The 25406-nt window shown below is 43.8% G+C and overlaps 1 protein-coding gene across 1 annotated transcript in view; it reads right to left on the bottom strand.

Annotated features, from left to right (window-relative positions):
- Positions 1–25406, bottom strand: part of unm_sa1614 (un-named sa1614) — a 65584-nt gene that overhangs the window by 39707 nt on the left and 471 nt on the right. The gene's annotated exons all lie outside the window — the stretch shown is intronic.

Raw genomic sequence — 25406 nt, 5'->3', positions numbered from 1 at the left:
ACACAAATACAGGCTCTTCCATCTTGTCACACATCAATATCAAGTCAGACAGTGATTTGTCAATAGTCAATTGCAGCAAGCTGAAGCTGTGGATTACTGGAATTGTCTGTGTCAGTGTACAGTCGCAAGAAAGACATCACTGGACATCAGTAAGCTCTACAGTATTTGTGGTTTAGGGCAAAGGTAAAAGGCAGGCATGATAAGTAGATAAGCAATGAAAAGTGTGACATTACCAGAGATGACTTATGGCTAATTCCTAGCTGACTATTTAGACAATGAGGGGAAGAATACAAAATGCATCATTGTAAGGACTGATCTCGGGTTTCTAAAGGTTTTATATACTCCAGTCACCATTGTAGAAGCCCAGCGATTCTCTCATATGAGACACACAGAGACGCAGGTGAGGGAGTGCATCTTTGGGTATGAGTACAAGGTCGGTCATTTTCCAAGCCCCCTCTTTTTGGGGTTAAGGACCAGGCTCAAAGGCCCAGTGGTGATATAATGTCTCTGTACCCAGAGGATTCGAACTGCCCGCCTTATGGACACGGGCAAAGACTAAAACCCAGAGAGCCAGACACATGTATTTATATGTGTGACTATACAGCTTTGCTTGTTGCATTATCTGAAACAAACTAAAAATCATACCAAGAACCTGGGAATAGATGGACAGGTGAGAGGAGACTTTTACAGGTTTACAGGGAGGAACACTCACTGTCTTCCTGGTTAACATCTGTTACACTAAAGCAATGACAGGTCTCCCAGTTTGTTCATGTACAGTACTCAAGGAATGCATTTCTGACCAAAGACATCTTATCAAATCACATTAGATATTGTTTTACTTATAAACACACATAAAATCATTTCTAGGGAGTTGAAGTTAGCTAAAAATTCATATGAAAATGGGTTATCTAAGGTAAGTATGTGAAAACAAGCGGTGCTTAATTACTGATCTCCACGCATATGTGAATACAGTATCACTTTTTTCACTCCAGATTAATTTGGACACTATATCCTTCTCGTGAGGTATGTGCTCTTAGCTTTGCCCAAAATGCTTACAGTAATCCCCTTGCACATACCTACCACTAAAATTTAGTGAAAGTATTACAGATCTGTGGGCAACTCAAGTCCAATATCGCAGAGACACTCAAACAAAAAATAATCACAAAAAAAGGAAAATATCAGTCCATGGAAACACAAAGAACAAGTATTCAATTCAGAAAATAGCAGCATGTTTTACTAATCTGCCGCATTGTTCCATCATTAGTAATCAGTGCTGGCTAAAGTGATAAGCCCACAACTTTAGAGAAACATTTTTTTTAAAAGAGATTACTTTATAAAGTAAAGACTATGAACACTGCTTAAGCAGGGCTGACAATTCTCCCAGCACATTGATATTAGAGTGAACCACAAAAGAGCACCATATTTACACTGGCGCTTCAGGCAGGGAGGGGGCTATAATACCCAGCGACCAGGAGCCTGTTCTGCAGCATTACAGATTGGGAGGGGGCTATAGAGATGAGGGATATTATTAGCCAAACTTTAACTCAAAAATTTCGGAAAGATTGGAAGCATGCTAATATAACACCCATATTCAAAAAAGGGGATAGAAGTAATCCAACAAACTATAGGCCTATCAGTTTAACTAGCATTACTGGAAAAATAATGGAAGCTATAATCCAAGTGAAAATGTTAGATTACCTGGAGGCAAATAACATTCTGAGGGATAGCCAACATGGATTTAGGAGAGGTAGATCCTGTTTAACGAATCTACTTGAGTTCTTTGAGGAAGCTACAAGTGAAATTGATCACAAAAAGGCCTACGATGTGATCTACTTAGATTTCCAGAAGGCCTTTTATGTTGTCCCCCACAAACGGCTCTTGCTAAAGCTCAAAGCTGCAGGGATTTTAGGAACTGTGGCAGCTTGGATCGAAAACTACTTAACTGACAGGAAGCAGTAAGTAGTTATTAGAGGCACAATGTCACAGTGGGCCTGCGTTCATAGTGGGGTACCACAGGGTTCAATTTTAGGACCACTATTGTTCCTAATTTACATTAATGGTATTGACACCAATACATACAGTAAACTGGTTAAATTTGCAGATGACACCAAGGTGGGTGGTGTAGCAGATATTGATCTAGCAGCAGAGAGGCTACAATGGGATCTGGATTTAATTAGCGACTGGGCTGATACTTAGCAGATGAAATTGAACACAGATAAATGTAAGGTAATCCATGCAGGGAGCAGAAATATAGAGTACAGATATTTTATGGGTTCCACTGAAATAAAGGTAGCTGATTACGAGAAAGATCTCGGTGTGTATGTTGATGCTTCCATGTCCCACTCTCGCCAGTGTGGGGAAGCAATAAAAAAGGCCAATAGAATGTTGGGTTATATCTCTAGGTGTGTGGAGTTTAAGTCACGGGAGGTGATGTTACATTTATATAATTCCTTGGTAAGACCCCACCTAGAATATTGTGTGCAGGTTTGGTCACCATACCTTAAGAAGGACATTGCTGCCTTAGAAAAGGTGCAACGGAGGGCTACGAGAATGATTCCTGGTCTTAGAGGAATGTCTTATGAGGAGAGGTTAGCTGAGCTGAATCAGTTTAGCCTCGAGCAAAGGAGACTAAGGGGGGACATGATCCAGGTCTATAAGATTCTAATGGGTCTGGATGCTGTTCAGCCAAATGGCTATTTCAATATTAGTTTAAATACTAGAACTCGTGGCCATAAATGGAAATTAGCATGAGAACATTTTAAAACAAATTTGAGGAAGCACTTCTTTACACCGCGTGTAGTTAGAGTATGGAATAGTCTTCCTGCTAGTGTAGCGGAAGCTAAAACCCTGGGTTCCTTTAAATCAGAGCTAGATAAGATTTTAACAGCTCTGAGCTATTAGTTAAGTTCTCCCCAAACGAGCTTGATGGGCGGAATGGCCCCCTCTCGTTTGTAAATTTCTTATGTTCTTAAAATACCCAGCGACCATCAGCCTGTTCTGCAGTGTTACAGACAGGGAGGGGGCTATAATACCCAGCGACCAGGAGCCTGTGCTGCAGCGTTACAGACAGGGAGGGGGCTATAATACCCAGCGACCAGGGACCTGTCCTGCAGCGTTACACACAGGGAGGGGGTTATAATACCCAGCGACCAGGAGCCTGTCCTGCAGCGTTACAGACAGGGAGGGGGCTATAATACCCAGCGACCAGGAGCCTGTCCTGCAGCGTTACAGATAGGGAGGGGGTTATAATACCCAGCGACCAGGGGCCTGTCCTGCAGCGTTACAGATAGGGAGGGGGCTATAATACCCAGCGACCAGGGGCCTGTTCTGTAGCATTACAGATAGGGAGGGGGCTATAATACCCAGTGACCAGGGGCCTGTCCTGCAGCGTTACAGATAGGGAGGGGGCTATAATACCCAGTGACCAGGGACCTGTCCTGCAGCATTACAGATAGGGAGGAGGCTATAATACCCAGTGACCAGGGACCTGTCCTGCAGCATTACAGATAGGGAGGGGGCTATAATACCCAGCGACCAGGGGCCTGTCCTGCAGCATTACAGATAGGGAGGGGGCTATAATACCCAGCGACCAGGGGCCTGTTCTGCGGTGTTACAGATAGGGAAGGGGGCTATAATACCCAGCGACCAGGGGCCTGTCCTGCAGCGTTACAGACAGGGAGGGGGCTATAATACCCAGCGACCAGGAGTCTGTCCTGCAGCGTTACAGACAGGGAGGGGGTTATAATACCCAGCGACCAGGGGCCTGTCCTGCAGCGTTACAGACAGGGAGGGGGCTGCAATACCCAGTGACCAGGGGCCTGTTCTGCAGCATTACAGACAGGGTGGGGGCTGCAATACCCAGCGACCAGGGGCCTGTCCTGCAGCGTTACAGATAGGGAGGGGGGCTACAATACCCAGAAACCAGGGACCTGTCCTGCAGCGTTACAGACAGGGAGGGGGCTGCAATACCCAGTGACCAGGGGCCTGTTCTGCAGCATTACAGACAGGGTGGGGGCTGCAATACCCAGCGACCAGGGGCCTGTCCTGCAGCGTTACAGATAGGGAGGGGGGCTACAATACCCAGCAACCAGGGACCTGTCCTGCAGCGTTACAGACAGGGAGGGGGCAATAATGCCCAGTGACCAGGGACCTGTCCTGCAGCGTTACAGATAGGGAGGGGGCTATAATACCCAGTGACCAGGGGCCTGTCCTGCAGCATTACAGACAGGGAGGGGGTATAATACCCAGTGACCAGGGGCCTGTCCTGCAGCGTTACAGACAGGGAGGGGGCTATAATACCCAGTGACCAGGGGCCTGTCCTGTAGCGTTACAGACAGGGAGGGGGCTATAATACCCAGTGACCAGGGGCCTGTCCTGTAGCGTTACAGACAGGGAGGGGGCTATAATACCCAGCGACCAGGGGCCTGTTCTGCAGTGTTACAGATAGGGAAGGGGGCTATAATACCCAGCGACCAGGGGCCTGTCCTGTAGCGTTACAGACAGGGAGGGGACTATAATACCCAGCGACCAGGGGCCTGTTCTGCAGTGTTACAGATAGGGAAGGGGGCTATAATACCCAGCGACCAGGGGCCTGTCCTGCAGCGTTACAGACAGGGAGGGGGCTATAATACCCAGTGACCAGGGGCCTGTCCTGTAGCGTTACAGACAGGGAGGGGGCTATAATACCCAGCGACCAGGGGCCTGTTCTGCAGTGTTACAGATAGGGAAGGGGGCTATAATACCCAGCGACCAGGGGCCTGTCCTGTAGCGTTACAGACAGGGAGGGGACTATAATACCCAGCGACCAGGGGCCTGTTCTGCAGTGTTACAGATAGGGAAGGGGGCTATAATACCCAGCGACCAGGGGCCTGTCCTGCAGCGTTACAGACAGGGAGGGGGCTATAATACCCAGTGACCAGGGGCCTGTTCTGCAGCATTACAGACAGGGTGGAGGCTGCAATACCCAGCAACCAGGGGCCTGTCCTGCAGCGTTACAGATAGGGAGGGGGCTATAATACCCAGTGACCAGGGGCCTGTCCTGCAGTGTTACAGACAGGGAGGGGGCTATAATACCCAGTGACCAGGGGCCTGTTCTGCAGCATTACAGACAAGGTGGGGGCTGCAATACCCAGCAACCAGGGGCCTGTCCTGCAGCGTTACAGATAGGGAGGGGGCTATAATACCCAGCAACCAGGGGCCTGTCCTGCAGCGTTACAGATAGGGAGGGGGCTATAATACCCAGTGACCAGGGGCCTGTCCTGCAGTGTTACAGATAGGGAGGGGGCTATAATACCCAGTGACCAGGGGCCTGTTCTGTAGCATTACAGATAGGGAGGGGGCTATAATACCCAGCGACCAGGAGGCTGTTCTAAACTGCAGCATCTGTCACCAATAAAAGCTTACTCTAGAAACACCCCCCCCCCACTAATGATGAATCATTTAATCATTTAAAATCAGTTTCATACAATCATCTGACACAGTGGACTGCGAGGCGGTGAATTAAATCATCAGCCGATAGAAGAAAATTAATTCATGAAGTACCAGAGAGGAAATGAAGGTACTGAGGAAGAGGAGAAAAAAATAGAACAGAAACAGAAGGAGCCATTTTACAGGCTCTCGAATTTCACTCCAGCAGTCAGGTTTCCTGGTGCGGCAGTTCATTGACCAATCAGAGATAAACACCATGTTAAATATGTCTGACGTGACAGGCAGTGTGGACTTCAGGGCTTTTGAAATGAAAATGCAGATTATTGTTATTTGCTGTCACCTGCTAAAACAGATCAGTGTCATATCATAAAATTCTGGGTCAGTTTAGGACAATGCGGCGCTTACAATTTTGCTTGGAGCCCAAAACTACAAACGTCCCAAACCTTTGGTAGTAGCCTGCAAGTCCGAAATAGCATCAAAGGCAGGAAGACATTTCATCTGAAGCTTCCAGCCCCATCTGGATATAAAACACTGCAGGTTATCTGCAAATTAAATGCATCATCTAAAACATTCGCAATTAAATTGACATAAGGTACGAAAAAAAAAAAAGTTATCTTTGAATATTAAAAAAACAACAAGACATAGGCACCTGTAACTCTCAGATTTTCCAAGGACCTGACTTTAGAAATTATCCATCCAAAAGTTTACTTCTGGCATCTAAATTTATAAGCCTTATAACTGCTCCTGATAGATATTACTTTGCCTTGTGATTTCAGGCCAATAACATTTACTACAGAATTTTTAAGTAACATGAATGGGCAGCAAAGGCTCTTATTGCAACGCTTCAGTTTATTAAACTTCACGAGAGGCTTTATTATGCACTAAATGGAGATTTCTTGTTTATCTCAGGCATAAACAAACAAGGGCGTTTCATTGAATCACATTCATGACAAATCAGCAATTAAATCAATACACAGATAAGGTATTGTCTTTAACCAAATTAACAAAATTATCACACATGCTCAGTAATCCAAATAGTACTTGAGAATAATAATCTGAGGTTGTAATAAATGTTATAAACGCAAAAGCAAACTGCTGCCAATATACATGGACATTTTCAGCTTTCACCCCAATGACTCTTAACCATAATTTTTAAAAATAATAAAAAATTATTAATTATTGATCTCATGATTAATAATAATAATCATTATGATTACAAATAACTCAGATTCAACCTTCTTATTCAGACTATTTCCGAGCAGGTTTCTGCTATCTGTAAATGTAGTTTAAAACTTTTTTTGTCCAGTAAATTTAGTGGAGCAGCTGAGCAGAGCTGCTTCAGCAAACTGATTGAGCACAGCGCTTATCTGGGGAGACAAACTAAAGCGGAATCACAAAAACACACAGTAACAACACTCCCACATCCCAAGCTGCATGCAGCCCGTCTGGAATCGCTTCTCTTTGTTCTCTTTTGCCTGACTGACAATACAGAAATCAAATTGCTGGTTTCTATGGAGACTTCTTCCTGTTTCCCAAGCGATGCGTCCTTTCTTCTCCTAACACAGAACATTTAGCAACATCTAAGGAGGGCGGAAGAGAAAAATGAAAGAGGCATTTTGCACTTCCTCTAGAGATACATTTCGGAACTCATGTTGAGTCCAGACACAAGCAAGACAGCAGATACGAAACCTCAGAATTTGTAAATAAGCAAAAATAATCGGAGGGATACCACTGGGGGAAATATTTAAAATTGTTAGCACATGCAGACTTAAATTATAAAAAAAGGAAATTACAGTCATAGTGCTACTGTAAAGTAGGAAGTAAAATCAGAGAATTAAATTTGCCATGGCGGAAACCAAAAACCATTCTGAATTCTCAGAGCCTCTTAGATTCGGTGAAACTCAGCGGCGTCTCCTGGTGGATTATCTGGAGGTGCGTAATGGAAGTGTCTCTCGGGAGTCTCTCTGGCACAGCCTGGGTTATCTCGCCAAAACTCTCTTCAGCAGAGCAAAGAAAGGCTGATAAAAAAAGACGAAATCCACCTGCCTGCAATCCCCCCAAATTCTGCACTTTTACAAAGGATATTAAGCATGATTATATCACAACAACATAAGTAGGGTTGCACCAGGAAACTCAACATCAATACTGCATATCTGGCTGCAGATAAGCTAGACATAAACACAATTCCTCATCAGGAATGAGGAAAGAGACCAAATATGTAATACGTCTCTGTTTACTCAGATGATCGGAATGTACACAGTCTAAATAAAGACATTCAAACATCTTTGCCATGAGGATATTTGTGATGCTGGAATTATTTATTCAAACAAATGCATCTACATTGACAATCACTGAAAGCCAGACCAATACTAAGGACCTTTATAATGCTTTTCTATCTTGTCTTCATCATACATCATTCAAGGTCTTCTTTCCCCTAATCAAACAGGAAACAGAGGCGGTATTGGGTCATTTGTGACACTTCAACAGGAAGTAGTTACCAAAGCACCTCCTCCCAGTTAACAAAACTGAGTGCAAGATACCTTACACTCTGAAATGTGCTTGTAGTTCACCTTACATTGTCAGCACTGGTTTGCTGTAATTTTAAGGCTTTGATGTGCTGATATAGACTTAAATAGAGCATCCTTAGTAATAAGAGTATATTATGAAGAGTGTGATAGCAACATAGATCAAAGCCATATTTTGTTGCTTTGCTTCTGTATATTAAGGTTGTTTATTGTCGTGTTTTGTGACAATTTCTCTGTAGCTGTAACTTTTATTTCACTGCATTTGAAGGTATTATTATTGGTTAGAGGACACTGAGGCCTCCCAGGGAGAATGCCAGACGCCCCTGCATACATGTCATTACGGCCACTTCTCTGCCAGATCCGGCCAGCCGTCATAACCTTGGGGCCTGATCGTGTCCAGTGAGTGCTCATTAGCATTTGGAGACTTCAGGGAATGCATGCAGTGTATCTGCGTCCAATTTTAAATCACAACAATGACACAGTGGCCAACATGCAGAAGAAAGCACCAAACTGACCATCTGTAAGACTGATAAACTGTATGGTGCTTTACTTGTAAACAACTAGCTTGGAACTGGATCAAAGGATAGTTACAACATTTCAGAACTGATGTAACTGTTAGTGTAATAATCCCTTGTAAACATTGTCAAACAAGGACATCTTTCAGACTTTCTTTCACAAATAGCTGAGGGTCAATTTGATAATATTTTTTCCATGTTTGGAAAGGCTTTGAGAAAGATATGTCCGACTTAATATTTTTGATTTTCCCCAAGACACAGTAGAACTTGCATCATAATATGTTCATGACCATGCAAAAAATCTATTTCCCTTCACAGCCAGATAAAACCTGCTATAACATAGTTTTATTTAATTGTCATTTCCACAATCAAACTGGTGTATGAAACAATGTTGGTTCAGCCGATAGATAAAGTAAATTACCATTCAGACAATCATGCCTGCTGATCCACATCATATCGGCAAAGTGTGCACAGGGCATGGAATTAGTCTTTCCTGCTCTTTGAAATCAACATGTGTTCTTTGGGAGACACTGAATTGTAAGACGTCTCTCATTTACAGTAGGCTTTTTTCATTCCCTCTCAGCCCCACCTTTGTAGTTTTTTTATCCACACAATGGTATCCATACGATATCAATATGTGGGTCTCATCGCACTATGAGACCATGACAGGCAGAACAAACCACAAACTCAGAGGCACTGGGTAGAACCATACTGCACGCACCTTGTGTACTAAAACATCTAGTTTGTTTCACCATTGGATTATTTAAAGGTTTGCTCTATGGCAGGCCAGTGGGAAATCTCCTTGGTATTCCAGGGCCAGCCCAATGGTGAAATCGGCCTGCTGCTCATGGGAACTGAACTAGCAACCTTCCTAACCCACAGACTCACAAACCACGTGAAAAATACCTGAAAAGTAACAGAGCTTCTAAGGAGAGATATCAGAGATAACCAGCTAACTACTACGGAAGGTAAAAGTGTTCAACAAGGACTGGCCATAGATAAGGTCTGTCAAGCCAGTAACCACACAGAAGGCTATGAACCTTATTTAACTAATTTAAAAGCGGAAATAAAAGGACAGAGAGAAGCAAGTCAACTTACTGATTTATGAGGCCTCAGTGTTTAATTACAGCCTGGTTTCGGGTTCCAAAGTCAATACGAAGTCAACTCTGTCATGTCAACTCTGTGATGCAATGGTCATACAATGAGATCAAATTTCTTTTCTTTTGGACATGTATATCATCATCAGCTGTATAAACCATGGAGACCGTGCCTCCATTGCCTTCTATTCTAGAGGAATGAAGGAAAAATACCTTGACCATGATGTCAGATTTGGAGCTCAAGTCTGCGCATTACAGAAGAGAGTCAATGTCAGGTACACCTACTTACGATATAGTAGGATAACAGATTTTTTTGGGGGGGAAATGCCGATATCAGCATAGGGAAAACCAGCCCATCTGCTTCAAGGTTCGACATGTTGTGTGTTCAGAGATGCTTTTCTGCATACTTTGGTTGTAACGAGTGGTTATTTCAGTTACTGTTGCCTTTGTATCGGCTTGCACCAGTCTGGCCATTCTTCTCTGACCTCTGCCATCAAGAAATCATTTTTTCCCAAAGAACTTCCACTCACTGGATGTTATTTATTTTTCAGTCCATTCTCTGTAAATCCTAGAGATGGTTGCGAGTGAAGATCCAAGCAGATCAGCAGTATCTGAAATACTCATACCAGCCCGTCTGCCACCAGCAGCCGTGCCAGGTTCAAAGTCACTTAAATCACCTTTCTTTCCCATTCTGGGCTTAACTGAAGCTGCTGACCTGTATCTGCATGATTTTACACATTGTGCTGCTGACACATCATTGGCTGATTAGATATTTGCTTCAACGAGTAGTTGAACAGCTGTACCTAATAAAGTGGCCTGTGTGTCTGTGTCTGAGTGTTTGTAATTATTACATTGTAGTAGGGCTTATACAGATTACTAACATTCTCATAAAATGCCCCATTAATATTTTGGCTGTACTACTAATCTGCTTAGCATATTGTGGGCATTAACAAACGTCCAAATAGTACCATATAGTACTGCCTGTTTCGCCTGTCATCTGAAGCCTGGGTGATTATTGCGCATAATATCGATATGATATCGCCCAGCCCTACAATGTGGGGACCAGATTTCCCCACAATATGATGAAAACCTTTTTAACCTTTCACCTTGTGGGGACATTTTTCGATCCTCACATGAATAACCTAAATTTGACAAAAAACTTGCCAAAAGTCTTCTATTTATTTGGCTACTTATGGTTAAGGTTATGGTTAGGTCCTCAAAAAGATATGAATACATGTGTGTGTGTGTGTGTGTGTGTGTGTGTGTGTGTGTATACAGTATGTATAAAAAATAAGAAATATTAAGACACGACAGTAAAGTCTAGACATTGAATGTAAGAGAGGATAGAGGGCAGGGTGTGGCTCAGTGAGCTAAGCCTCTATGCCTGTGATCAGAAGCTTGTTGGTTCGAGCCCCGCCGTGGCACATTAGTGGGTCCTTGTTCAAGGCCCTTAATCTCTAGCTCCCTGAGTGCTGCGACGGGCGGCTGCTCTTCGTGGCCGGCTTGCTCTCACCTACAGAGAGCGAGTTGGGGAAGGTATAAAGAGAATTTCCCCACAGGGATCAATAAAGTATATAAAAATACATACTGTTCATTTAAATGTATGTCATTACATTTTCATTTAGCAGAAACCTTCATCCAAAGCAACATACATTTATTTACTAAGCGAGCAGGATGAGCCAGTCATAGATCAACTGGACGTTAACGGCCTGTTTCAGGGGCCCAACAGTGACATCACTCTGCCAATCCCGGCATTTAAACCAGTGCTCTGATCACAGGCACGGCATCCTAACCCACTGAGCCATTGCCTGAAGTAGAAACTAGCCTTTGGCAGTGCTAACACCAAACCACATGTTGGCATTCCTGATGTCCTGGACAAGCAGACTGAGACTATTTCGCGAGACTATTTTAGCCCGTGAGCAAAATTCCGCTGATGAAGCAGATTGGGGAGAATGACCCACTCAGCACAGCTGACTTCATTGAGCCCTTTGTTTTTCATGACAGCTTTTCAGTTTTCCTTTTTTAAAAGGTTACATTGTATGAGATCAACACGAATGCAATCCATTTGTGGTGCTAGCCTTCCAGTTTCCCATGTGACGCCTGTCATGCTGTAACTCTCTGCAGCTAGCAGTGTGGCCTAGTAGCTTGAGAATGTGATGCCCCTAAGTTGCATCCAGTTAGGCATATGGGTAATCATCTAGACTGAATCATTACAAGTAAAACATCCCGGTCACTAAGGTCATGCGGTTATCTGATCATGGGTGGGTCATACCATGACAAAATGCCATTTCACAGTACTTTTCACCAAACTATAAACCCACAGTCTGTTGGCTCCATTAGCAGATGATCTCAGCTTCACCTACCATTGCTGAGCGTGGCCCATGGATGTGCAAGCAGCTACGAGAGAGCCAGCAGAGGAGGGCCTCAGCCTTGGCCCGCACACGTACTGCTCACTGACCGCCAGCTCTGGGCCAAGGTGGACACCGAATATCCGGCCCCCGAAACAACCACAAACTCGCTTTCATATCATGGTGTGAAAATGACAAGCTACACCTATTTTAGGTAACTGCGTTCCTGCTACCAGTACTATAGTTAAACTGATTGCTGACATGTTCTGAATCGGCTTAATATCTTAACATCTTATTAGCATGTAAAGTTCAGGTTAGGAGGGTTTTAAACTAAACAGCCCAGGAGGAAACAGTGTTATTTAATACTGAAACAGCAAAGCTGATAATTTACTATAACTACTATTTATTTATATATTTATAAAAGCACATACAGCTGTTTGGCCTGGAAGCCAATCCTGCTATTGGCCTACCTTATCGTGGTGTTGATTCATTTTAAGGTTTAGCTTGAGACACAGCAGTCAGTCACCATAACCACATATGCTTTAATTTTATTTACTATTATCATATTTATTTATTTGTTTATATCATATTTATTTATGTTTGTTTGTTTATCTATTTGTTTGTTTTAAACACCGCTGGTTGACACGTTTCCATACACCTTTCTTTGGGTTTGCACCACTGATGATTCAGCCGACAAGTGACTTGCTTGCTTTTCTGTGAGAAGTTAAAAAGTTTTTTTATGAAGAAGTTTTCAGCTCCTTTGTTTGGGGTCATGCTCATTGAAAGGGGAGTATAGTTTGGGAGGTGGAGGATGGGGTAGAAGGTCATGGGCAGGGCAGGTGGGGGTCCCGCCTGGGGTAACACGAAGCATGAGGGCCCCCCAGACCAGCAGGCTCTTTATGCCATACAGGAAACATCACAGAAATGTCATGGACTGAGGTCCATGATTGATATAAGGCCTTAGAAATTCTACGACCCAAAGTAGAAAGTAATGATGTGATGGAAGTGCACCGTGAGACGTATGAATCAGCTGAGCAATGACTTTCATTCCAGGACTTGACATCTGAAGGAACGTGATGAACACTGCTGATAAGCAGGTGATGGAGGCTTATCTGACAAAACTATCGTTCACGCTGTGTGGCATTTTTTAGGAAAACCCTGTAATTCGTTATTGAATTTGAGCCAATTCCAAAATACTAATTAAAAAGTAATAGCACAGGTGTCGCCCCACACCAGTGATTCAGAATCAAAATTATATAAAGAAAAACTGGGTTCTACAGTATATTGTAACTCAAAGGATATTTAGGTAACCATCCATCTATACAGTATCTATATGCACCAGGGGGGGTCAGTCTACCCAAAGTCACAGCTGGGCCCCCCATACAGATTAATCAAATTAAATAAGATTTTCACTAACTGCATTGAGTACTCCGGTTTCCCCCCACAGTCCAAAATCATGCTGAGGTTAATTGCAGTTACCAAACTGTCAGTAGGTGTGCGTGTGTGACTGAATGGTGTGTGAGTGAATGAGTGTGAGTGACTGGTCTGTGAGTGAATGGTCTGTGAGTGAATGGTGTGTGAGTGAATGGTGTGTGAGTGACTGGTGTGTGAGTGACTGGTCTGTGAGTGACTGGTGTGTGAGTAAATGGTGTGTGACTGTGCCCTGTGATGGGTTGGCGCCCCATCCTGGGTTGCCCCCTGCCTTGCGCCCGTAGCCTCCGGGACAGACTCCAGACCCCCCGTGACCCTGAGTAGGAAAAGCGGTTACTGAAAATGGATGGATATCGCATTGAATGTGCTGCTTTGCCCCTGTAGCTTCTGGGATAGGCTGCGGACACTCAACTACCCTGCATTGGACAAGTGGTTATGGATGGATGGATGGATGGATGGACATCAAAGGTGAATTGTCTTGTCTTGGGAATCATTAGAATTTCACATTATTATTATTATTATTATATTCAGATCTCCCTCTTTTATGTTTGCTGACTGATGTTACCTGTAATTCAGTGTGAATTCTGTGCTGCTCCTAGGCAGGACACAGCAGTCATGTCTGTATTTTTGTTTCAGTCACCATATTGAACATCTATAATCCTGTTTATGAAGACATGCAGTAATGAGCTGGACTCAGCCCCCCCCCCCCAGCTTTATGCCAGGCCCTCCCATCTGCCACTTTTTTGCACTTTTGCTTTTTGCAAAAACTAAACCATAATCCAGCAGCATGGAGGGACACTTCCTGTTGTGGGGTGGGGGGGCTGTGGAGGGGGCATCATCCATCACGCAGGAAGGCTGGGGCGACCCCAATGATCAGCACCTGCTCAGCGCTTGTCAGCCAGAGCTCTGCTCCTTCACTTTTTTCCTCACACACTTCAGTTGGGCTCATTGTCTCTCCCAAGACTGACTTTAGCTTGCTATGTCTGTCCTGATCGCCCACAAAAAAAAAGAGAAAGGGAAAGAGAGCAAAACCTCTCACCTCATCAACACACCACCACAGACTGCCCATGTTACACTGCTCTGCTTTGTCTTCTCATCTAAAGACGCTCTTACATTGTAACCCAAAGCCTCAAATTGCTGTTCTGTAACTGAAGACTTTCTTCTGCAGCAGTGGTTCCCATCCACAGCGGCTTGGATGATCCGCAATAGCTCTGTTCTACCACCAGAACATCCGAATGAACTAAGTTCGTAGGAGGCCTCTGACTGGCTTTATGGGATATACCAGTTAGGGGAGATATCAGGATCTGGTCGAAATCCCTGCAAATCACTGGTTCCATATTTGATCCCAAACGGGAATCCTTTATGAGTTGGGGACAGGCATATTTCCTTCCAGATGCTGAATGTCTATTGGCTCATGGGCCTGTAGTGAAGCGGGGTGTGAGGGGACACCACCCGGGGAGCTCTGCAGAGTGCAGCGTACGGCACAAACCGGAAAAACGAGAAATCCTGCTGGCATTCTGATCTGCTGAGCTCATGACCGGCAGCCAAAACCTTCCCAGAGAAATAAGAGCAGGGTAGCATGTAGGCGCTCAGCTGCTGAAAGAAATGCAGTCTTCCAGAAGGTTACAACTGAAAGATCTACCAATTTCAATAGATTAAAACATAAATTTCATGCACCAATAACTGCTCGTGCAGTGCAGCTTAAAACTACTAACATCTGGATTACCATAATAATTAATAATTAAATCTGCTGTTTTTATTATTATAACTAATCAGCTGAATTTGAACACTGACCACATCCACACATGAGTGTGACATGAAAAGTCACTTTGCAAGTTATGCATTTAGACTTTGGGCATTTTCACAACTATAGTTTGGTTTCTCTGGGTTGAATCAGTTGATGAGTTTGCAGCATTTTCCCGTCGGCTCAGGTCACTTTCACACAGAGAAACATCAAAGCGAAGTAAGAATGAGTTACAAACCACGTGAGAAGGTCCATTCTGCTTATTGGTCAGATGTGTCTGTGGTGGGAACAAGGATGTAAATACAGAAAGAAGGTCCCGTGCGCTGGCTACGCTGCTGGACATCTCTCATTTTTATGTGTTGTTGCTTCAGTCGTTTTTCTTTTTTTTTTTACTTTCACACAGCACTGTTCAGTCGACCGGTCAAATCGTCTCTCCAACAGCCGTTGACTGAACATTTTGAAAACTTCAGATTTTTTTTAGTTATTCTTAGGAGCTAACAGATGTCATCACCTGCCCAGATTTCAAGAAGGTAATGTACCTCACTTTTTGACTAAGAGACTTCAGTTTATTTCTCCTTCGCTGCCTTACTACTGCTACCGGTTTGTATGCTCTGCCATATCCCAGAATACAAAGCACACCTGGCTAAGGGAGCCTTTTAGCTCAAACTCGCTGAGTACACCTGGAAGTTGGGTCGGACCACAAACAAACTGCCCCAGAATTCATTTGGGGCTGGACTGAGACCACCTCCTCTCAAGGGTCTCGGTGCGGTTCTTTAGGTCCACACCCGAGTGCCATTACTGTGCTCACACCTGCCCAAAGGAATCACGCCAAGGGGGAAATCAAACCAGAGTCCATTTTAACTGGAGTAAGAGGTGCTACTATGAAAACACCCTCGAGTGGAAATCTAGAAACCTCAGCAGTTAGATATTTAATGTCAATGTAACACTGAAAATTATATGGACATTATTACAGCCTTACTCACAGTTTGGGCCCAGCTTGTTATACTGCCACTAAAAGCTAATTTGTAGCTAGCACAAATTGATTATATTTAAGGTTTAGAGTTAGGTCTGACCTAACTTCCTTGCAGGACACAAAGTAGTCACATTTAGTCATGGCTCCTTAACCGGCATGGCCAGGGCGTGCCAGAGATCATCTGATCGGGCCACTTAGGCCAAGAAGAGGAAGAACATGGCTCCCTGACCACAGGATGACCACACCACCATAACAAAGAGCAAGCAGCACGGTTTGCTGCTTCACTTTTCACTTGTAGCAGGCCTCTGTACCGCCCAACACTTACAGAGGCATCTAAACGTCAGCGAGAGAAACTCTTTAATGACCCGATTGATTCTCCAGTGTTTTACAGGCCCGCCCGATTCACACATAAAAAGGCCGAACACTCAAACTTGACAGCCCTGGAGGTGAGTGCTTCGTCCAGCCAGCAGCATCTTATTATTCATGGAGATCCAAGGCGGGACAGCAAACAAGGTACAGACCCAACACACACTGGCGTTTGGCAGCTAAGGATATGAGCGCAACATCCAAGACGTGTCTTGAATGATCAGACACCCGAGACAGACAAAGCTCACCTAAAAAATATGTCTGTTATTGTGTGTCAACTGTTGTGTCAAATGTTACAACTGTTATGTGTGTGCGCTGCTCCTCTATGCCTTTTAAATTGCCCCTCGGGGACAAACAAAGTTTTTTTTTAATTTTGAATTTTGAAAACCCAAGGAAGCTGGAGGACTTGGAGGAAACCCACAAGTCTATTCCAAACACAGAGACGGGGACAGAACTCATACTCACAGCCACAGAGGCGTGAGGCCACAGTACCACATTATGCACAATCGCCACAAATCCTTTACAACGTTTTTCACTAAAACTCATTCTCATTGGCTCAGTTAATTAATCAGAGTAGAGAGCTACAGTAAGGTGTGAAGCAGGTCCTAAGCTTGCATGCAGTAATGAAAACGCTCACTGGGCACATGTGGGTGGAAGGGGCGCGTATAAAGCCCATCGATCACATGGCCTGCGGGGGGCAGCTTATTTACTTCGCTGCTGAAAGACGCATTAAAAGCTTAAATGGGAGCGATAACACGAACAAAACAGGGAACCAGGCAGCGCTCAGGCTGGCTGGAGTGTGCTTCACGTAGGGGGGTGGAATGTTCTAGAACAGGGGTGTCCAACCTCTGGTCCGATCCAGTATCCCACCAAGCTACAGAAATCTGCCGGTCTGGGGGAAGGACTAATCAATTTCCAAAAATGAACTATATTATTATATTATCAAGTCAAAGCTTTCTCATGACCCCTGACGATTGCACCTTCAAATCACATTGGTTACAGCTGCAGTTAGCAAACATGCCAAGTTGCTGACTGTATTTCCCTGTTCATCTTGTTTAATCTTCCGGTCTGTGAAATTTTTGCACAGCATAAACTGGTCCGTGGTCGTCAAAAGGTTGGGAACTCAAGCAGGACTAGGAGAGAGATGTGAGCTCAGAGCCTCGGGGCAGTGGGCATAAGCGGCCTCCGGAGACGCAGCGAAGCCCCCAGGCTATCCACACAGCCACTGACATCAACTGAACACATTTGACTGAACACTGAGTCACCACACATATTGATCAGGCTACACAGTCATTAGTATTACCACACTGAAAGCAGGCACATTAAATACTGTAAATAAAATAGGAATTCAAGGTTTTTTGTCAGATGATTCCATCAAAACATGATTTGCAAGGTTTCCAAAGCAGCCTAAAAGACCACATCGGAATTATAGGCCTAATTATAGAAAGGAGAACCCAGGACAGGTACTTACTTAATCTGACTGTGAACGTTTTGTTTCAGCCATGAGGGATTAAACGTGAAATGAGCAAATTACACCATGACAGCTATCTGACTCACAGCAACATCAAGGCAGCCCATGGATCCATTAACGGTAAAGACTTTAATCCCATCCACCCTTTAAAATGAGACGGCTAGATCAGATCGGACGGTGCCCGCGCTTTTCCTCTCGCGCACACACCCCCCCCCCAACCCCCCCACCACCAACTGCTTCATTCATTTGTCAGGCCGACTGAAAAGAAATTTTCATTGGCATTTCACCCAGTTAAGCACACTTCAGCAATGCAAGGAAATTAACTTCACTCAGATCAACTGCTTCTCTTTGAGGTTTAACAACCCGTGCATCCATCTTCCAGTCATCCAGGGTGAGGAGGATAGGAGCCCGTCATACGCCGGTGTACTGGACATTTACAGAAATCCCCACTACGACACCAGTACACTGGACATTAACAGAAAGACCCACTATGACGGATAGACACGACACGCTGGACATTAAGGGAAGGACACGCTATGAGGGACTGACACCAAAAAGCTAGGCATTATTACTTATACGCCTAACACTCTCAGCAGCCTGACAGACTCTTACATTATCCCTTCTGAGGGTCCCCAGATAACAAGCCAAGACAACCATTGGCATTCATCATTTTCGCAGTGGGGAATTTCGACGTCACTGAATTTTAATTTATCTCTGGAAGTAGGCAGGTTAGCACAGCGCCGCATCACACCCCAAAGATCGCAGCCCAGTCTCACAGGACGTACACAGGAGGACGTACACAGGAGGACGTACGCAGAAGAACGTACGCAGGACGACATGTGCAAGAGGACACATGCAGGAGGACGTGCACAGAGGGACGCATGCAGGTTGATGTACGCAGGAGGACATGCACAGGAGAATGTGCACAGGAGAATGTGCACAGGAGGGTGTATCAAAGGCCGCCTGAACTAGAGAGGGGGTCTCATGTAGGGACATTTATACGAGAGGAACCAAACAACCTGGCCACTCAGTCCAGTGCCACGGTCCTCAATGAATAGCATGGAATGCCAGCATTGCGGGTAAAAGCTGACTTATTTTCACTTGCATATCATCCGGTTTAGGCAGGTTACATAGAACTTAGTATGACTGGGTACAGGTACAATACATCAGTAAATCATTTTGGTATTTAATCACTGACCACAGGTACTGGGCCTCAGCCTGAAGCAGTGCTGTGGTCTAAGTTGTAACAATTTCTTTGCTTTTATACTTTCTGTTAAGTAATGTGACTTAGATTTAAAGATTATAATCATGCAGAGATTTACCACTGTGATTTGCCTGCTAACCGACACCCTTCTGACCAATCAGAATCGAGAATTCAAGTGCCATAGTACAACTGAACTTAATCAGCTAACTATGGGCATTGAGAAACTATTAAAAACAAGCAAACAAACTAATAAATAATACGCAAGATACAGTGTGCATATTTATTTAATTGAAAACATTTTGAAACTGATGACACATAACTCACAACAAAATAAAACACAACACTGTGCCAATAATTGTCTTGTTTGGGCGTTTTCCTGTTCTCTGTATTCCAATGGTAACTATTACTATAATATTCTATATTCTGCTTGCTAACATTAAGGTAATATAGCAATTTCATTGTAATGATGCTATCAAAAGAGCATGCTTAAAAATATACAGATTAATTGACTGCTGATAAAGTCACATAATCCATTTGGGCACAACAGTGTTCAATATGAAGGATTACAGTAAAAAGAGGAATACTTTAAAATACTTTCTTATTTATTTTTGTCCAAGAGCTGCTGGTAGTACATAAGCAGTGGTACGACATTAGCAGGAAGCGGCCCGGCGGTTTAGCACATAGCGCTGTGGGTTCACTGGCCCAGGGATCAGGCCTTAGTTCTCAGCCCAACCCTGTGTGTTTGCGTGGCTCATCTCCAGCAACTTCAGTTTCCAGCCCCATCACAATCCAAAAGTATACAATTAGCTGCAGAAGGGAGGTCTCTAAATGATCCTGTGTGTGATTAAATGCGAGTCTGCACACTGTTAAAGGCTAGCATCCTGCCCCAGAGCTCCCACAGCCGGTGCCCGGGCCTTTCAGGGCTAAGCTCCTGGCTCCCAGTGATGCCGTACTGGATTATGATTGAATGGATGAAAGCTGAAGTTCAAATCAATAAAAGCAGGCTGCATTTTCACACATATGGTTACGTGGCATCAAATAATAATAATAAAATAATAATAAAACGCTATTGGAAATATAATCAGGCCAAAAAAAAAACCATCAGGCCACAAAAACACATTTCACTATAGTTGGGCAACTTTGTGCTGAGGATTAGTTTTGCAAGGCTGTTTAACAAGAACCAGCGATTTCAAAATCTGCCAACCTGTGGCAATATGAAGGTGGGGGCGGATGGGGGATTAGCCAAGCGCTCGGCCCCCCGATCCAAACAGCCACGATGCTTTGGTTTGCAGAAACAGGCCCAAGCAGGCCACACAAACAGCAAAAGAATGTGAAATAATTCAGGGCACATCAGCCCAGCATGCTGCCATTCCGCATACAAAACTGAATTAGGCCAGTAAACAGTATGTCAACAAGCCCAGGACCCTGTTAACATCCACACAGAAGAACCTTCCACACACCAGCTCTGTAAGTGTTGCACATCTTTGCGAGAATTTTGCAAAAGACAGCATGCAACTGCCGAGTAGAGCGACTATGGCTTATGGAGGAAATGGAGAAAGTCCTCGTTTCTGAGCAAAGGCATGACTTTCTTTCTCTCTTGTGTCATTTTGCACACTCGGCTCACCAGGGTGGCAGACTGACCTTGTGTCCTGAAGTTTATATGTCACTGAAATCTCCATTTCCATCTTCCCTATTTTGGTCAGATGTCAGTTCTGCTGAAACAGATTGTGTCCAGTATTTTATCTGGCAATTTGATGCATTTATTACTTGTACATTATTTATACTTCTACTACTACTATGACGACTACTACCACTACAATGACTACTACTACTACTACTACTACTACTATTACTAATAATAATAACAGTAACAACAATAATCACAATAATCGCAACTATAATAACAGGCCCAAGTACCGTTTATTTAGATGTAAGCTGGTTTATCATTGGTGCTTTCTGTTCAAAAATAAAAAAAAAATGTAGAGAAAAAGCTTTTTTTTTTTATTTTATTTAAAAAAAAAAAAAAAAAAACATTATTAGGCATGATGAAGATCCCCAGGGGGGGTCTCTGTCCCCAAGGGGGGGCTCATGACCCCCACAGTCTCCACAACCAAGAAATCCTCCAGCTAACAGGAACCTGGCTAGCATAGCCCCATCCCACAGCTGATATTTTTCCAGGGCAACCCAAATTTGCCCTTCTACAGCTTACGAAGAACCCCCCCCCCCCCCCTTACAGAACAATGAGACACTGCATTTTCAGACAGGCACACTCTGAAATGAAGGTAATTATGTGATTTAAATTGCGCCCTTTAATATAAAGGCGAGTGGATTCCTCTCACCTCTGCCCCTAGTCGCCTCCCTCAACCGTTCCTGCTGTTTCCAGCTTCATTTATATCTGGGTCACCAAGCTCCGCACTCCTGTCCTAATTGTAGTGATGAGCAAAGAACTAGCAGAGGCCTCAGGGCTGACTGAAATGTAGACTGTATGCTGCCGGGGGTGGGGTGGGGTGGGGGGATAACTCTAGAATTTTGCTAGCACTTATAATTTTTCTAAGGCAACAGCAAACCGAACATCAGCTGCAGCAAACAAGACCATCACACCGGGTTAGTACCATTAATAAAAGCTTTTATCCAGAAGGCAGCAGACCATTCTGGCCCTACAGTCATATTTGTATCAATTAGTTCTGGCCCACGCTAATCTAATTGCGCGGCCGTTCAAACGGTCTCGCTGGGACGCCTCAACGCTGCGACATCCCCAATCCCCCGCCAGGCAAAAACAGAGACAAGACCTTCCAAGAAGAGCTGAAACAGCAGGCCTTCCCATCTACAGCCAGCTGGTAATCTGCTTACCCATGATACCATTTTAGCTACCATGCTTCAGTTTCATAGCCAACAACTAGCTATTGAAATGGCGTGCTACAGTTGTTTTGTATTTAGCAATATAGAACTATTAAAAATATAATCCGGTTTTTCAGAAGCTCACTATAGCTCCTGCGCAACACACAGTCTTACCCCAAACAGTGACTTCCTCTTTCCCAACTTCCGCACAGAAGTCAGCACTTATGTAAAGAAGACAGGCACACAGATAGATAGATAGATAGATAGATAGATAGATAGATAGATAGATAGATAGATAGATAGATAGATAGATAGATAGATAGATAGATAGATAGATAGATAGATAGATAGATAGATAGATAGATAGATAGATAGATAGATAGATAGATAGATAGATAGATAGATAGATAGATAGATAGATAGATAGATAGATAGATAGATAGATAGATAGATATGTGTGACAGCCTGCTGCTGTCAAGGACCATTGGTAACAGAGTGAAAATGTGCTGAAACCAAGTACATTCGCTGGGCTGTGCCATTCCTTAAGAGTCCTGAGTCTTCACAACAAACTTCACACAGTTGGCTGAAGATGCTTCTAATCAGGGCTTTCGGCCTGGACTCCATGACCCCCCGGGGATAAAGCAGTAACAGAGAATCCGCTTGAAGCATCCTGAGAAATACTGAAACAAGATGAAGAACACCTGCCCTGGTCTTCAGTCACGCACTGATGGTGGGAACCCCCCGCCCTTTATCTTCATTGGGGGGTCCCTGGATTACGAAAAAGCCCTGATCTAAGCGTCAGGTCACTCTGCATCTGCAGGGTGACAACAACGTATCAGTTAACCGGTGACCTGGTCAAAAGCACCATCCATTCTGCACCATTTGCAGTTCCAGTGACATCAGGCCGGCCATCAGGGCACATTCCAGCTGAGGAGCTGGACGAAATGTGAGCAGGACAAAAGAGAATCTGAAGAAGCAGGCCATCTGCTGTGTCCCCGAGCGAGGAACCTGAATCACTTAAATAATAAAAACAGTAAAGGGTAACGCTGTCTGTGCCATGTGGGTTTCCAGTCGGTATGCTGGTTTCCTGACTCGGTGTAAGGACAACCAGGCTAACTGGTGTCTCCAAACTGTATGGTGTGTGTGCGTGTTGCCCACGGTGGACTGGCATCCCATCCAGGGTGTACCCCGCCGAGTGCCCCATTCTACCCAGCCCCCACCCCATGGCACTCATCAGGGTGAGCAGTTAGAACATGGATGGATGGATGGTACTTGAGAACCTAAAAATCGTAAGTCATACAAGATGAAACATGTCTGGAAAACGGTTAAATAATATTAAAATTTGGCAACATCAGTACCTGAAAAACAGGTCTGGTCTCACCCTTGAGATTTCAGCTACTCTCCGAAAGAGTCGACACAACTTCAGGGCTGATGAATGGTTACATCTAATCTACCACGGAAAGGGACCACAGTTTATTGTTGACAATGATACAGCATCTTCACTGAGCCTTGATCTACCATGACAAAGCCACCATAACCTTGTTGATAATGACAGATCATTATTCTCAGTGGGGAAAAAACAGACATGAAATAAACTACTCAAACAGTAACCATGTGTGCAAAATATATAGTCAATTGCTTATAGCCCGAATTTGTGGGCCGTATAAAAACAGGCTGCAAATGGTCACTTTGTCAGCTAACGGGAAGAGGTTTCCAGCTAACATAGCGCGATCTCTCTATCATTATTATCACAGCCCGGCTATCAACAGTTATTTCACACTTTTGTCCACTCGGAGATGCAGAGATAGATATCTGCCACATTCTTCACCGTGGCTGTGTTTGCAGGTACATTCATGAATGATATGCAACACATATGTAAACAAAGCACATTAAATTAGCAGCTAAACAAGGGAAATCAGTTACTGAAGGGACTGTGCTTTAAAAAAAAAATGTGTATGGCTGCAGTTGAAATTGCGCTTCTAAATTTTTCAGACATGAATGCATCACTTTCAAATCAGCTGCAAAAATTAAAATGCACAAAAATCACATGATTTTGCTTACTGTACTGAGTTGTGTTATGTGGAAATGTACTAAAATGTCAAATGAACGCCCCTTGATTGCCTAGGTCATCACTATGGCTACCAAGCCTCTACACATGCCCCTTTATCAAAAGCTATAGGCAATGCTGTCTTGCAATTGATCTTGCCTTGTCCTCTAGTGTTGTGGTAATCACACTGCTGTAATACGCCGCCTAGACTGCACACAATGCTGTTCTGTGTCTTTCATTCCCTGTCTTGCATCTGGTCCTATTATGCCACTACCAACACATGTTTAAATTACAGGGCTCCTACTAACCATCTCGTACAACATTTTTTTAAACGGAACTTGCCTGGATTTTAAAGCATCATTTAACCACAAAGCGGTCGTCTGTCTTTTGAGTAATGCATAATAATATTTAACTATAAATAAGATCAATTCACTATGATGCACAAAAGGGAGGAGAAGGTATAATGTGAATATTTCTAAAATGATCGGGAAATAATTAGAATAATTAGGTTGTAATCGCACAGTCTATTTGAAGATATAAAAAAACAATAGAAGAAGAAAAAAAACATTAACATTGCAGAAAACATCCGATCTTAAACAGTTTGTGAAGGTATTGGTTTCCCTCCCCTATTGCCACTAAGCAGTAATACTGTACCGTAAGTGCATTTTCGTTTCCACATTATCAACGTTTTAACCCTACAGGAAAATGATACGGGCTGCCAAATTTTATCATACGGCCGTACAATCCAGCTGCGCGATGTTGCAGAGCTGGATTATTCAACTATTATTTAGAAATACAGGGGTTTCATAATGTTCGTCTTAGTACGAGTCAGTCCTAAGATGCCTTTTCCCACAGTCCAAAACATTACCTGAATACAGAAGGGGAAGAAAATTAACACTCGATACAAAAATTCATTATTTCATCGGATCGTTCACAAAACAGGCAAATAGTTTCGGTGACACTGCGCAAACAGTTGACTTTTTAACGCCGATAAGACGCCACTTTAACCGAATGCTAATGAATGAAATCCAACTGTATACACATGGGCTGCTGTCCTAACCCCGTTTATGGATGCGAGCGTCCTCGTTATTGACCTCAGCCGCCGATTGATGGTTTAAAGGCGCACAAAGGGGGGAAACAAGCAGAAATCGCATTGCAATTGATCGCCTGGGTCATAAGTAGGAACTGTGTATAGAGGTGCAAGCAACAAGATTTAGGCAAATGCACTGTTTTGGCCATGCACGAGTTACTTACACGGTGGAAAACAAACAGAATTAAGGGATCACAAGATAAATAACCTAAACAAAGGAAATGATCCGGATACAATGTATGCATTCTCGCCTCTATTCAAATATTATCAGCGGGATCGCTGCTGTTACATATAAAAATACATCATCGTTGTAGACATCAGCGAACCGGA

The sequence above is a fragment of the Paramormyrops kingsleyae genome, chromosome 8 (genome assembly GCF_048594095.1).
Source record: "Paramormyrops kingsleyae isolate MSU_618 chromosome 8, PKINGS_0.4, whole genome shotgun sequence".
NCBI lineage: Eukaryota > Metazoa > Chordata > Actinopteri > Osteoglossiformes > Mormyridae > Paramormyrops > Paramormyrops kingsleyae.
The sequence above is the reverse complement of the archived record's forward strand: the minus strand, read 5'-3'. Positions and strand labels throughout refer to the sequence as shown.